The sequence below is a fragment of the Aulonocara stuartgranti genome, assembly GCF_965226115.1.
Source record: "Aulonocara stuartgranti genome assembly, chromosome: 12".
Lineage (NCBI taxonomy): Eukaryota > Metazoa > Chordata > Actinopteri > Cichliformes > Cichlidae > Aulonocara > Aulonocara stuartgranti.
The window spans coordinates 8515441-8532171 of NC_138948.1; the positions used below are offsets into that span (position 1 = coordinate 8515441).

General features: G+C 37.9%; 1 long non-coding RNA gene across 1 annotated transcript in view; it reads right to left on the bottom strand.

Moving 5' to 3' along the window:
• LOC309718901 overlaps window positions 1-15146 on the bottom strand; it is a 34416-nt gene extending 19270 nt beyond the window's left edge. Inside the window, exon 1 of the long non-coding RNA XR_014280107.1 lies at window positions 14991-15146. This is a non-coding gene — a long non-coding RNA (uncharacterized lncRNA). The remainder of the gene's footprint in view (window positions 1-14990) is intronic.
• Window positions 15147-16731: the final 1585 nt, after the last annotated feature.

Consider the following 16731-nt stretch of genomic DNA (forward strand, 5'->3'; position numbering starts at 1 on the left):
GAATCTGTACACTATTTTTACAGTTCAGAAAATATATACATAATGTTCCCAGTCTGATGTATGTATCTTGTTTAAGCAGTAAGAGATTTGTCAAGTCAATACACTGCAAAAACTCAAAATCTTACCAAGTATATTTGTCTTATTTCTAGTCAAAATAAGACACAATCAGCTACAGGGCAACATTTCAGTAAGCTAAAGGAACTTGTTTCAAGACAGTGAATCTTGAAACTAGAGGAAAAAACTCGAGAATTTTCACTTGTTTCATTGGCAGATTTTTTTTCACTTAATACAAGATATTTTAGCTTGAAATAAGTGAAAAAATCTGCCAATGGAACGAGTGAAAATTCTCGAGTTTTTCCTCTGGTTTCAAGTTCCTTTAGCTTACTGAAATGTTGCCCTGTAGCTGATTGTGTCTTGATTGTGTAATGAGAAAATCTTGACTAGAAATAAGACAAATATACTTGGTAAGATTGAGTTTTTGCAGTGTACTGATTAAAACAACAGCATTCAGTTTACAGGTAAAATGGTTAAGTAATATATATCAATAAAGTAACAAAGTAATTCTTTTTACTATGCATTTCCATAACACTCTTACATTTTGTGGATTTCTGCTTAGATTTAGATTAAAATTGTATTCTATCATACTTAGACTACACAGTAACTGCAAAGCAAAAGGCTGGTAGGCTCCTGTGGTCCTTTAGTATGATTACAACACTCCATTGTATGAATTTTCTTATATCCAAAATTAAAAACAAAAGAAAAGTACTTTTCATTATGTAAAATGATTCATATAGCTGAATGAAAGAGATGCAATTTTTTCCTAGATTATAAGTCAGTTCACCATTAAAAGAACAAAGAGTGAGTCCTTGGCCTTAGACTGTCAAGAGGATGATGGCTTTCTTTCTGTCTGAATTCCTTTCATCTAACTTAATCAAGGCTACTTCTCTAATGATGACAAGAATGATGCCTTTAAGTGCACCAAAGCAATATTAATGGATGCATGGACACCCTCGCAAATGCTGATCAATACTTGCAAACACTTCAAAAAATGACTTTACCTGCTTGTGCCTTCAGTTTTCTGTTTCAATGGTTCTTGCCACAAGTTGGTGATCGTTTGCTTGAGTTTAAACGTGAACGGTACCGCTGTCTTAAAATTCACTGCTGACAGCTGAAACATTATTGCAGGGAATAGTGAACCTCAAGTGTTCAACTGTTGGTGACATGGCAGGATTTAAAAACAAATGCAAAATACAGGTGAGACAGGTTGTTATATTCTGCCAGCACTTTTCTCTTGTTAAAATGCAGGAGAAAAAGGGCACTTTGTTGTAGTTATACACTTACCCATTGCACTTTGCTCTACTCGGTGCCATTTCTTCACTAGCCATTTTCTCCTTTTACATTTGAAAACAGAATGGCAAAAGGCAATCTCAGTCTGTAGTAAATCATAGGCTATCCAGGCAGTGATATGTGCCATCCCATTTCAGGAAGGAAAAACTAACTAAATTTGGGTTTATTTCAAAGGGATCATTACCATTCCTCTTCTTTTAAGCTATCATCACTTTTGTTTGTCTTTCGTGCCAGTGAGACTGAAAAAAAATGGGACACCATGAAACTCTCAGCGATTTGGAAGCTGAAGACAACTGATGACATGAATAACATGCTATAGACAAGGCACGCAGGTTAAAATTCAGTGGTATTTCCTTTGCATCAAACAATTCTAACAATTCTAAATGTCCTTTTTGATTTTATAATGAAATCCATTATCAAAAAATAGAGTGTAAACATAAATGATACAACAGAACAGACTAAGCACTAAAAATAACAAATAGACAGCAAACCTTAAGATTGATGTGCTGCAAAAATGTACGTATAGTAACTGATGTCTTTTCTGCCCACTGCTAAAATGCCCCCAACTCTTCAGTCAAACATTTCATGTTGCAGGAAACTGCATTGACTGTGGATTTCATTTTTTGTCAGCACAGGTGATTTGATAGTCACATTAAATAAAGTCAGGCTGAATAAACAGCTACAGCTGGTCTGGAGGGAAAGAATAAACACGTCTACCTGAGACTGACATCTGCCACAGTCAAATCCAGACAATTTCCTTACATCACTGTCAGTTGGCTTAAAAGAGACAAGAGAGCAATTCCCAGGTACCGTAATAGTTTCTTTACCTGTTATTCGTGTAAACTTAAAATCCAATTTAAAACAAGGAGCCAAAGTGTCTTTGTGTCCCTTGGGGAGGATGAATCAACTATTGGCTTCAGCTGTTCAGACTCTGCCCTCAAAGCACTGGTGTTTTATATTCAAATGCAAGAATGCCATGCTTTATTGACTTTGAATACATGTTTACTCTACATCTGTTTAGTTTTGCGGAAGGTACTCTTTAGTCAAAACCTGTGTTTCCTGAAATTTAATTTGTAAGCAGTATCAGAGTGTTTCAGACTTCATTTAAGCAGCATGGAACTAAAATAAAAAATTCAGTCATCCCAAGTCTATGGTTGCATATCATTGTGCTGCACAATTACCCTTGGCCCAATTTTATTTTGTATTTCATAACTGAATAATATTTGAATTATAATTTGCTCAGCAAATGTGACTTTAAAAAGTCGACTAAGAAATCCACAGTGTGATTTTCTTCTCTTCCCTGAAATGATGTAAAATTGGCTCAATTAATCTACACAGTCATATATGCATGAAGACATCTGATGAGGTGCATGAAGGGCCTAAGAGATAAGATTGACAGATAAGATGGATGGATATGAGGCCCCCTAATGAAACAGATGTGCACTTTAATTGGTTCAGTGATATTTTTCAGGCTTCGGGAGAGTCTGCCAGTTTAAAAAAGTGATTTTCAAACCAATATTGCCTTTCCAGATTCCATCTTGTTCATCAGAGTGAAGTGCTGAAGCACATCAAAGTGTCAGCACATGGTGTGGTACTTCCATCTACACCTGCACTGCAGTTATAATTAAGACAGATTATTATAGCTAAAAAAAAAATGCATTACAGCATAATGCTATGAATTTGGGGTACGAGCATAAATGTTCAATTGCTTTACATATACCTTATTATAAAAGAATATACTTACCCACTACTTTGTTAGGTACACCTGTTCAACTGCTTGTTAATAGGAATAACTATTGAGTTATTCACATTGAAGCAGTTCAATGAGGATCAGGAGGAGAAGTGATTTAAGTAACTCTGAATTTGGCATGGTGGTCAATACTACACTGGCTGGTCTGAGTATTTCCAAAGTTGCTGATTTATTGGGGTTCCCCCCCCACACACACACACACACACACACACAATCAGCTCTAGGGTTTACAGCAGGGGCCCGGGTGCCACTTGCGGCCCATGCCACCCTACTTACGGCCCATATATTGACGTGAAAAAATATAATGCAATTTGGCCCTTGAAGTTATTATTTTAATTTTTTTTTAGGGAGGATTTGTTTGTTGTTGAGTACAATCTTAAAATAAATTCTTTAAAAATCAAAAAAATATTTAATATGAAGGCAATATTAGCCTGAAGTACAAACATGTTGAGGGATTGGCTGTGTTAGTTCAGTGAAAGAGTCATTTGTAAAGAAAACAGTTTTCACTAGCAGTCAAGAGCTAATTTGTAAACTTATGTGTTGCCACGTGTCTGTCCAGAAAGAGAGTACCGATCTGTTTATTTGGTAGTCCAATGAAATGGTTCAGTTAGTTACAAGTGAAAAAAAATGTGCGTTAATATTTGCAGTTTTGTCTTGTTATACAATATTTGAAATTTTAAACAAACAATCAAAACACAATGTTTTCAGAAGTATTGTGAGTGTTTTCTTGTTTGTTTGTTTGTGGGGGGTTTTGTGCTACTTGGACACTAAAGTGGCCCTCGCATGAGATGACCGTGCCAGCAGAGGCCCACAGCTCATTTAAGTTTGAGACCCCTGGTTTACAGGGAATTGTCATAAAGAGAGAAAATATCTAGTGAACGGCAGTTCTCTGAGAATAGTCAGAGAAAAGACCTGAGTGTTTCAAGCTGGCAGGAGGGCAACAATAATTCAAATAGCCATTTGTTATAACCATGGTATGCAAAAGAGCATCTCTGAAGGCACAACGCATTGAACTTTGAAGTACATGGGCCATAGCAGCGGAAGACCCCACTGGATGGCAGTCCTGTCAGCTAAGAACAGGGAACTGAGGCCTTCTGCCTGGACTGTTGAGTCTCATTTTCTACTGCAAATACGGTCAGAATTTAGTATAAACAACATGAAAGCATCCATCCATTCCACCTTGTATCACCAGTTCAGGCTGCTGTTGTTGTAATGGTGCAATCTGAATATTCTTAGCACACTTTGAGCACGTTGAGAACTGAGTATCTTTTAAATGCCACAGCTAACTAGACTATCATTTCTCACCATGTCCTAATAACTACACACCCATCTATTAGGCTACTTCCAACAAGATAAGTCACAAAGCTCAAATCATCTCAGGGTTTGTTGAATGTGAAAATGAGTTCAAATGGCCTGCACAGTTACTAGATTGCAATCTAATATATGCTATCTGAAGGCACCTTTGGGATGAGGTGGAACGGTACATTCATATTATGGATTTCCAGCCGACAAATCTGCAGCTGCTGTGTGATGTTATAATATAAGTAGGGACCAAAGTCTCTGAGAAATTTTTCAGCTCCTTGTTAAATCTATACCACAAAGAATACAAGGAGTTCTGAAAGTCTAATCCTCTACATGCAAGGTGTAACTAATGAACTGATCGGTAATTGCATATCATACTTAGAATTATAATATACATTCACCATAAATATTTTAACAGGATGTGGTTTTATACCGTCTATAGCTGATGTAAAAGAGATGTTGGAGCAAAACTCATTTCATTTCATTTAAGTTCTGGTTTTTATTTTGCAGTTTTCCTTTTTTATTCCAGTATTTTGAGCTGGTCAGAGATTGTAGCGCTGACATGGTTCACCACAGCACTGAAGATAAATCTAAAAGAGAAAATTACTTGTGCCTCTTATTTATGAGGGCACACTGTTATAAGTGAACATGTGGTTTTGCAAAATACAGAAGGAACTGACATATGTCCATTTCTGTGAAGGAGATTACCATATAGTTTGCTACAAACAGCTACAGATACATATCACTGCATACAGTCTTTTATATAATCTGTGGTATTTACTGCAGAGTGTTTTATTCCTTGAATATAAAGGTGGTGCTGCTTCCCAGGGAAAAAGAAGCTGCACAGTACCACAGGTTTAGCATTGAAAATGTCAGGAAAAATTACTTAAAATATCTCCTCAATCAGAAATTGCCCCAGTGTGGAGGTGGGTCCTAGGTTTTACTATTTAACCATGCTCTTGGGCATTGTAATTTATAAGAAGAAAATAGTAACTAAAGTTGTCAAATAAAGTATTGGTGTAAAAAGTAAAATATTTCCCTCTGAACTTTTATATTCCCATGTCTACCTGCTAAATATATTGCCCCTTTAAAGGAGCTTTTAAGGGAAGATGAATATAAATTTTATTAAAAAATAAATTTAAAACATTTATTATCCCGTTGCATAAATCATATCACCAGCCTCCAAAGTAAACTCTCTGCCTCAAGGTTATTTGGCTTGGAGTGGGGACAGAGATTTTAAAACATTTTAAGTCATTCAAAGCACATTTTTTATGGCACAACTGGTGTAAATATAGGAACTGGTATGGAAACACTGAGTATTCATTAAACTCATCTGCAGTCAAAGGAGAATTATTGTTAATGTAAGAATGCGAAAATTTGACATTTACACAGCCTAATATGACATGGAGAAGTACCGGAGTGTGGCTCTGGCATGCTGTTTGCCTCTTGAAAGTAGAACTAAAAAGTGTGGGAGAAAGTCAGTGCTGTAAATAAATAATTAGCTTGTTCTGAACATGTACAATACAGCCTGTACAACAGAGTGGAATACAGGGACACCTTTATAAAACAGGAGAGGTCAAACTCAGTGCACTGCTCTGAAAGGTTGCTTAGGTTTTAAGGTTACACAATTTGGTGAATACGGGGAGGTGAAAAATTTATTAGTTGCAGTTTCCTAGTAAACTACTGGTTTGAAGTACACACTATGTAACACAAAACAGGATGGCTGAGGGATTTTGATTTAATGATATAAAAACAATCAATACTTGTGTTCTGGTCTTTGTCTTACTTTTTTTTTTTTACACAACCTGTTCACATGGTTCCATGTGAAACTGCACATGTCTCTCACCTGGTTGTTTATTTTCACCTTCTATGACAATACAGTCACCCTTGGTGTGTGTTCAATTTTGTATATCTCATCTGTAAACTGATCTCATGTCTTCTGTCTGTATAGTCTCTCTCTACTGTCTATTGTCTAAAGATCTGAAGAACATGTACCTTAAACAGATCAGAATAGAAAAAATCCAAATGCATTCATAAAAATGCCACATATTGTTTAAAGTTAGATTATAAGTGAGACCCATATCATTTAATATCTCCAGATGAAATTCAGAAACATGAATCACACAATTAAGGATGTTGCGTCATATTGGTTCATGTGTATAAAACAGCATAGTTTTACACTAAAGGGAGAGTGTGTGTGTGCGCGCGCGCTTATTTATTAATGACATTTATTCACTATCTACAGGGAGTGCAGAATTATTAGGCAAATGAGTATTTTGTCCACATCATCCTCTTCATGCATGTTGTCTAACTCCAAGCTGTATAGGCTCGAAAGCCTACTACCAATTAAGCATATTAGGTGATGTGCATCTCTGTAATGAGAAGGGGTGTGGTCTAATGACATCAACACCCTATATCAGGTGTGCATAATTATTAGGCAATGTCCTTTCCTTTGGCAAAATGGGTCAAAAGAAGGACTTGACAGGCTCAGAAAAGTCAAAAATAGTGAGATATCTTGCAGAGGGATGCAGCAGTCTCAAAATTGCAAAGCTTCTGAAGAGTGATCATCAAACAATCAAGCGTTTCATTCAAAATAGTCAACAGGGTCGCAAGAAGCGTGTGGAAAAACCAAGGCGCAAAATAACTGCCCATGAACTGAGAAAAGTCAAGCGTGCAGCTGCCAAGATGCCACTTGCCACCAGTTTGGCCATATTTCAGAGCTGCAACATCACTGGAGTGCCCAAAAGCACAAGGTGTGCAATACTCAGAGACATGGCCAAGGTAAGAAAGGCTGAAAGACGACCACCACTGAACAAGACACACAAGCTGAAACGTCAAGACTGGGCCAAGAAATATCTCAAGACTGGTTTTTCTAAGGTTTTATGGACTGATGAAATGAGAGTGAAACTTGGTGGGCCAGATGGATGGGCCCGTGGCTGGATTGGTAAAGGGCAGAGAGCTCCAGTCCGACTCAGACACCAGCAAGGTGGAGGTGGAGTACTGGTTTGGGCTGGTATCATCAAAGATGAGCTTGTGGGGCCTTTTCGGGTTGAGGATGGAGTCAAGCTCAACTCCCAGTCCTACTGCCAGTTTCTGGAAGACACCTTCTTCAAGCAGTGGTACAGGAAGAAGTCTGCATCCTTCAAGAAAAACATGATTTCCATGCAGGACAATGCTCCATCACACGCGTCCAAGTACTCCACAGCGTGGCTGGCAAGAAAGGGTATAAAAGAAGAAAAACTAATAACATGGCCACCTTGTTCACCTGATCTGAACCCCATTGAGAACCTGTGGTCCATCATCAAATGTGAGATTTACAAGGAGGGAAAACAGTACACCTCTCTGAACAGTGTCTGGGAGGCTGTGGTTGCTGCTGCACGCAATGTTGATGGTGAACAGATCAAAACACTGACAGAATCCATGGATGGCAGGCTTTTGAGTGTCCTTGCAAAGAAAGGTGGCTATATTGGTCGCTGATTTGTTTTTGTTTTGTTTTTGAATGTCAGAAATGTATATTTGTGAATGTGGAGATGTTATATTGGTTTCACTGGTAAAAATAAATAATTGAAATGGGTATATATTTGTTTTTTGTTAAGTTGCCTAATAATTATGCACAGTAATAGTCACCTGCACACACAGATATCCCCCTAAAATAGCTAAAACTGAAAACAAACTAAAAACTACTTCCAAAAACATTCAGCTTTGATATTAATGAGTTTTTTGGGTTCATTGAGAACATGGTTGTTGTTCAATAATAAAATTATTCCTCAAAAATACAACTTGCCTAATAATTCTGCACTCCCTGTATAAATGTTCCAAAACTGGTTTAGCCAAATCTGGGTCATCAATAAGGCAAGAGAAGAGTACTGGGTCAGAAAGCCTAATGGAAGACGGCTCTGCCTGAGATGAAGGAACTTACGGTTAAGTAGCAGTCTGGTTTGTTTTTCTTGATTGGTAGGTCCAGTTGCAAGAGTGTTCCTGGGACTGATATTGTAAAGACCGGTGCTGTCCAGTCAGACTTTGTGCAGCTGCTTGGCCCGTTGAAACCATACGGGTGTTGCCTCCCTCAGCTCCCTTTCCATCATGCTTTGGGTAATACTGATGCAGATGAGCCTGTCCTGTCTCGCTTAAGTAACGAGGACCAGGATGTGACTGTTTGAGGAGATGATAAACTATTTCTTAACACACGAATAGCTTGTAGAAGTACTCTGTTTTCTTCTTCTTCCCCTTCCCTGGTGTTAGACACCTGAATGTGAGCCCACTTGTTCTTCTCAGCCAACCACAGTGGAAGAGACAGCCTGCCTTCCACTTCAATTATACTCCTTCCGTTTCCACTATCCTCTCTCGTAGACATTCTTTCTTGCATACATATTTTTTTCAGACTTTCATACATAAATTCTCTTCTTAAATACGTATATTATTTGTAAGATTAAATGCATATTGAATCCATGAGCATGAGAGCGAAATATATGAGTACATTAAAACATGTATATGTATATGAGACCATAATATAATAATGTGTGTGTTAAAATGTGTCATTAAAATATAAAAATTTTAATTCCAACTATGTGAGATCTGTATGAGAAATGAGAATGCATGTGAGAGTGAAAGAATGAATTTTAGCTTGTACAGCCCTTAATAGTTCTTGTTAAATTTTTCCATGCCAACTGCATTCTGTAACCATTTGAGTATAATGCATAGACTCATATATAGGCTAATTAGTGTTAAATGACAGACTAATAAAGTAAACTAGAATTTCACTCACCAAAACTGACTTTTTTAGAGCCAGCACCAAGTGGTGACAGAGGAACTGCAATTTTTGTTGCTTTTTCTTTGCTTCAGACTAGAACTTATCACCTTACTATCTTCCTCTTGTATATCTATCTAAATAGATATACTGTAGATTGTTTCGCTTGAGACACTCACTAAAAAAAATGTTTTGACACCAACGATAATATGACAAGACTAAGAGAGGAAAGAAAGAAAGAAAGAAAGAAAGGACCAGGAGCACCTGATTTGTCAGCCCGAGACAAGGAATTCACAGAGACTCATGAAAATATTCTTCAGCATTAGCTGAATACAACCTAGTAATTATCTGTAAGTGATGACACCCAGTGCAGACAGAAGTCAGTTTTAATTACTAAAAGAGGTGAGATTTTCTAATGGAAAATTATAGGCAATTTGGCTTAAGCTGTTTAGAAAAACTATTAAAAAACAATATTTTAGCTAATAATTATTATTATTATCACTGATTATGAATGAAGTCTTTGTGTTATTTGTTATTTTATGTACCTGTTTGAGTTAAATAAGGATAGATGCTTCTCTTCTGGTTATAATACACAATTTTAAGGTAGTTTAAGATGTACATTGTGTTTTATAATCAAATTCTTCTTTGTGTTTACATCATTTTTATTTGTTCAAAAGTCAGACTGGTTCTATGAGCAGTCACATTCAACATTCAACAAGATCTTACCACAAAACTGCATCCATCATGTTATTATAATGTCATAACAGATGATGCGGTATGCTTCTCTTTCTCCGTCATTCTGACACAAGTCAAACTTGGTTTGCCCATATCATAGCCACGCTTGTCACTTTCCTCTTGAATAAGAACAAGATGTTACAACAGCTCTGCTTTCCTCTGTCTTGTTAATGTAAAATAATGGATGCAAGTAAATGTCAGCTTTCATATATATTTTAGCTACGGTTACTAAAAGCAAGCCTAACAGTGCAGAAAAAACAAATGAAATGTTTCTTTCAGTCTTTCCTTTATGAAAAATGTTCTACTCTTTTTGAGTGAGTGTGAAACTCAAACACCATTTGAGGTGTTTTTCTGATAGTTGGGGGATTTAACTCCACCAAAGTACAGCCACCCCTCTAAAAATCTTCTTTAGGTCAATATATTATTAATTTCCCTTATGTCTGTTTAGGGTCTATTTATTTACATGCTGTGATTAAACCAAGTTATTAGTGATTAGCTCATTAGCATGTTTGGACCATCTTATCTATATTTTTACAGCAGTCTAGTTTCTAATAGCTCTGTTGAATTTCCATTGTTCCACTGCTGTGTGAACAACATTAGGAGTCTTGGGACGAAGCGACAATGGACAGCTTGCGATGGTTTCTCTTTGCATGCAGCTTGAATAATTGATGGCTTGATTGCCTGGGTATTCACGGACACAAAAAGGCTTTTCCTATTCTCTGTCTAACACACTGCTTGAATCTTAAACAGTCCTCCCCAGTGGCACAATCCACATGGAAGTTATGTGGCTTACAGACAGCACTGTACAGCCAGTGTCCTTCATCGTCTGATTACCTCAAATTGCTGTTATAAGAAGAAACAATGTGATAAATTCATTGTATTCAGTTCATGCTACTTTAGGCTGTAATATATCACAATAACCACTCTAAAAAGATCCTCAACCTTGAATACTTGGATCTCTAATATATATATATTTTTTTAAATCTCAAAGTTTTGCAGCAGTATCTCTTTTCCAAGCTAAGGATACTCTATACACTGGACTACCCCTTGGGAGGAAATATTTTGCTCTACTTGAGATGGCATGTCATAAAATGTGCACCTTATCTATGGTGACCTTGCAGAATCTCACGCTCCAAGGAAGCATTAACTGGCTGTGTTTGCCTGTGCTCCCCTATAGTTATTTATTCATGTTCGTACTCTGCTGGTGTATAAATCCCATAATTAAAGGGGATTTGTGTACAAAGAGCAGCAATGTGCTGGAGGCTCTTAATGGAGAGAATTAGTGGTGAAGAGCACCATGCTGCACGAGGCTCTTTACAGCACAAAGAGACAGCAAATGCTTTATGTGACCAACAGCTTCAGCGAGATAACAATCTCACTGCTGGTGTCACAGCGTAATAGACTGAATTGTCTCTATGCAATACGAACATGCTAGAGGACCCATTGACCAACCATTAAATAATTAAACTGTCAATCCTTTATCCTCAAAGGCCAATTACCAATCCTGATATTACATAGTTCATTGACATGTAATGGCTTCCTGTTAAGGTCTCCCCATCGTTCAGTGTGACGTCTTTCAGACCTCCTTGACCTAATGTATTTAATTAGGGTTTGAAAATAAAGAAAAGTATTTGATGTATATTACATCAATTGGGTGATTTTCACATTACAAGCTCCCTTGACATGTTCTTTTTGTGCCAAAACCTGACTCTATCAGTGAGTTGAAATACATGCCTACTACTTTTTCTTTTCCATTACAGTCTGTATTAATTTTCTTCTTGCTTTGGGTTCCCCTTTATGTATTCCTTCTTCCACCTTCTAAAAACACAAAAACAAGATATACTGCAAGTGTCTCTCTCTGTCCAAAACCACTGACAGAAACACCAAGACTTCACTTGATAATAATCGATAACAAACACAGAACTGCAAGCATCTCCCAAATTCTTTCATTATAAGCAGGCTTCGTTGTAATGGAACTTTAAGAATCCATACTTAAGTGGTAAACCAAGTGGATTACAGCAGAACTACTGAAATTACTGATAGCATTACTTCCTCTTTCACCTTGTCCCTTTAATGTCACCACATTGGATCATCTGCCTCTACCTCCATCCTTACAGCCTCCTCTGTGACACAAACTCTGCATGTCCTCCTCCACTACATTACAGTGATATGAATTACAGAAGTTGGGGAAAGATCTGCCAAAACAGCAATGTTGCTTTACTGTCGGTGGTCATAATTGCAAAGGTTTCAGCAAGTACTTAGACCCATTCACTTTTTGTGTACTTTGTGTTATGGATTTAGCTATGTATATGTGTATACATGCTACATGTATTGTCATTTTGTACTGTCATCTTCAACACATTTATCTCAGAGCATCCAGTATAGAAGAAAAGCCTCACAGAACTGATAGAAGGGTTGTAACTCTCAGTCTTGATAGAAAACTAGTTTTTAATCTATAATTCTATTAAATATTTAAAATAGGTATGCCAGGTCAAACTGACATGGTGCTAAAAAATGCTGACCAGTCCTCAAAGAGTTGATAATCATGGTTTTCATTGGTTGTTTTTCCATCATTTTCTTCTCAACAAATTACACTGTTTATATCAGAAACTATTTTCAGCCTGAATATTTAATTCATCAAGATTCGAAGCATAATTTAAGTATTTTCTTACTTTTTCTCTGCAATATTCTAGAAATGTGTTGAATTTACATCTCAAGTCTTTAGGAAGCCTATTCAAAAAAGGTCATGTTTCCAAGGGAAAAATGAAAGAAATATCAAGCCATTTTTTGTGGTTTAAATCTGATTTGCATCTAAGCATCAAGTCTCAGCTCCACAACTATTCACATTTAGCTTGTCTGACAGAATTCTGGGAAACGCAGAAAAACACAAAGTAAGATAGATGAAACAGGCTGAAGAATATGCATAACAAAGATGTGAATTACAATATTTGCACACAAAACAGCTCCTGCATTGCTTTCAACATCAGGGTTGTTGCGAGAGTGTCTGAGGCGCCAAGTGTTATTCAGATAAGAGGAAGTCTCAGGCATGTTTTACCAGAAAAAAAAATGATGAAGGTTATAAAGGTGTTTGAACCATATACAAAAGTCCCACTGTACAGAAACCCAGTCAACATCTCCAGTGATTGGTAGACAGAGATATGACCACACATATCACAGGTGGTCCCCATGTGGGAGGGGGAAGAGGGAGAAAAGTGTGTCTTTGCTCATCAAGCCTTGTTTTGGCCTGGGGGCAACGGTGCCACTGTGACTCTCGAGTCAGCCAGTCAAGGCTAGGGAAGCAGGAACACAAACAGATAACTGGTGCACAGAGGGAGTGTGCAAGAAAGAAAGAAGGAAAATGGGAGATGGAATGAGCGAGGAGGCTTCATCCCAGGATGAGTCACGTCTACTCATACTGTCTGCTGCAAGTAGCAAACACTGGGGGGAATAACAGATCTGTTGATATGGGAGTTTCCCCAAGCTTGCTGCATAGCTGAGGGCAGACGTGGAAAATACACAGACAGGAAGCCACACACAATTAAATGCAAAGCAGCGATTCCAACCACGATTTTCAGATATACACCTGCAAATTCAGAGACGTTTAATGTATAGTGTCCTCATATTTAGAACATATGTAAATATGACATTCCACAATTTTTTTTAAAATTGGATTTAGTATATGTATTTAAGTCACAAAAGTTTGAAGAGGGAAATGCAACTCTTTCCTTCTTGTAGTCACCTGTTCCAGAGATGATTGGAAAATGACAAATATATAATAAAATAATACTTATTATAAGAGCAAGTGGGGTATTCACTGTCGACAACAGGACAACACACTGCTTATGTGAAATCATCATCAGTGAATGTGGGTAAAACAAAAACTACAGCTTTATAATTTTTGGTGAATTTAATTTTGTTACAGTGAATGGAAGCCAAACTGATCCATATCAGTTTATAGCATTATTCAAACTGAATACAGGCTGCTGTGGGACGAAGACAGGTAACATCTATTTGACTTGCTGTCACCTGCATCTGGAGCTGTGCTGTAAACAAACACTAAAGCCCAGTTCGATCAGAATAGGAATAGAAATTTTTAACAAACTAAAATATTAATGCACATCAGCTCCTTGTATGCTGCCCTCACGACACGTGACCATGTGTTACGGCCCTAGCTGGGCCTCCTGATACTGCCCTTGTGTGGGCGTGGTGTTTTTCTCCGCCTCCTCCTCTTTTGCTCCACCCCCTGTCTCTCTCTTGCTCTTCTCTCTCCCCAGGACACAGCTGCTGCTCATTGGACTCATTTACCACCTGGGCCCAGTCAGCAATCACCTCTCGGAGGTCATATAAGCTGGGGATGAGCTGTGAGCAGGGTGTTCTCTGGTGTCTCTGCGTTGTGTGGTTAGCCCAGCATAGCGGCTTTGCGTGAGTAGTGTGGGCTTGTGGGCCTTTGTGGTTAGCCTGCTCAAAGTGTGGAGTTGTGGAAACAGCATAGCTGCTTTGCGTGAGTAGTGTGGGCTTGTGGGCCTTGGCAGCAGTAAAGCCAGCTGCTGTTAGTGACAGGGTGAGCTTGTGGGCCCCTGGAAGTACCTCCTCGTGGTGTGGAGTTTTTGTTTGGTTGTTGTGTTCTTTGTTGTTGCAACCCTTTTTCCAAGTGTTATTGGTAAAACGGCGTTGCCGGCTCTTTATGTTAAGATGATCTATAATAAAGACTATTTTATTTACTGAAAACACTGGTCTGTTTTCCTTTCATTCTGTTCTGGACTCATTTGTTACTGGTCCCCTCACTCACATGCCTAGACCCTTTCGGGGGGAACGTAACACCATGTGAAGCTAGACAGCTAGCGAACAAAATAGAGGAGATCTTCCACACAAGGCTTGCCTTTCTTGCTTTTAATGAAGATCCTTTAAAGCCTTATCTCTCTCAAGGCTTCTCCTTGCTATTTCTTATTTGTAACTGAAACATACAGAAAATGAAAATAAATTGCTAGCTAATACACATCTTAATGACAAACTTACTGATTAGCCTAGCTTAACACGTGCGTTACATTAGCATCGCAGTTCACTCCAGGTAAAGACATAAAAGTCATCTCTGAACATATTAATACTCACAAAGACGAACGTTTCCCAAGGTACAAGCGTGTAGGGCACTCTTAGCGTGTACATGAACTCGTTCACTCTTTTAATACTGCCGAAACACTTTTCACGGCATTAACGGAGAAAATACTTCAAAGATAGGTTAATGATCAGAGCGCTCCCTCGCTCCCATTTCCGCACATACAATACAAAGATCGCTTGTGATAACGATGTCTCACTCCGAGCAAATTACGAACCCATACATTTTAACTGTTTTTAGCATGAATCACTTATAATATTTCTTAACTTTGAACTTATTTATCACTTTGCTTATGTAACTTAATCAGACTATGCACTAACTACTGACTTTTGACCAAAAGGCATAACACCTTGGCTTGCCATTCACGATATACCAGCAAACTAGTGCGTCAGAACGTTAAAGTTAGCTAGCAATCTCTAGTGATTTAAGCTACATTAGGTAATGTTTTTGATGCTATTTAGAGAACAAATAAAAATAAGCAGAAACTTTATATGATCATTAAATGTCCCTGCATTATCAGAAAAGTTTGCACTTTTCCTTCTATGCTGGTGAGGACTTTATAGAAGTAGGGCTTTTCTGCTCCTGCTTAGCATAAATACTTTTTGGCAGATTAGCATCAACAAGATGCAGAGATGTGGCGATCACTTGAAAGTCTCTCTGTGCTAGTTTTCAACTTTGCTTTGTGTTGTTGGCTTTGTGTTGGGCCCTAAATACTAAGACTCCGACACTGATCACAGAAAAGTGGTGGTGGTGACTGTTAAAGAGAACCCAATGACCGTTAATAAGAGATTAATTTAAAAAAATCAAATCGATAAGTGATATTGGTAATGGAATTGGAACTGCTAAATTCATATCAATTCCCATCCCTAAATGCTGGAGTGATATGAACACTCCAGCAAGAGATCAAAGTTCCAAGAATGCACTGCAGACATTTGACTCAAAGCCAGATAAGTCTATCTGGAAGCCAGGCATCCTCTTGGCTCACAATTGCTGTCTCTTCCTATAAATTCCACAAACAATAAGATCCTCTAAACCATTAAACTGTTTTTCCACATGCCAGGCAGTGTTTATGGCCCCTTTAGTGCGCCCCATTACATACACATTAGGTGACGGCATCCTGTGTCAGACTTTGCCTTTAAGAGCCTTTTAAAGTGGTTCCTGTAGTAAAGTCCAAATTAAAGTAGGATTGGTGGCTTCTCCTCAGTAATCTACATTCATATCATTTTTTTTTTGCTTCTTATGCTAATGTCATACAGTATATTTAACATTTGTGTATTACAGTACTACAATATATGCTTAAGTGCATGATTATGGACATTGTCTTTCATGTTTATTGTCTGTGTGAAGCCAAAAGCAACAGCATCGATCAGGACTTGTGCACCACACATAACACTAATGTTGCATTTAAAAAGCAGCTCTTGTATAGTTAGAGTAATGAGGCTCTGCATAGAGGATGATTGTTGAGTGACAGATATGATTTACAGCAGTAAGATGGACAGTCATCCCTGTTGTGAGTCTGAAAGCAAACGGTCTAATACTCAGTTGGTGGTTAAGTCTTAAACCAGGGTTTAACATAAACCTGGATGTTTTCTGCATTATCAGTGGAGTCAAATCCACTAGCTAGTTGTACTGATATGTCAGACCTTTCAACTTGAAATCAATATTGTTGATCAATATGAAGTCTTTCCCCAATAAATCTGAGACCACAGCGACCAAATAAACACAAACATGCTGTCA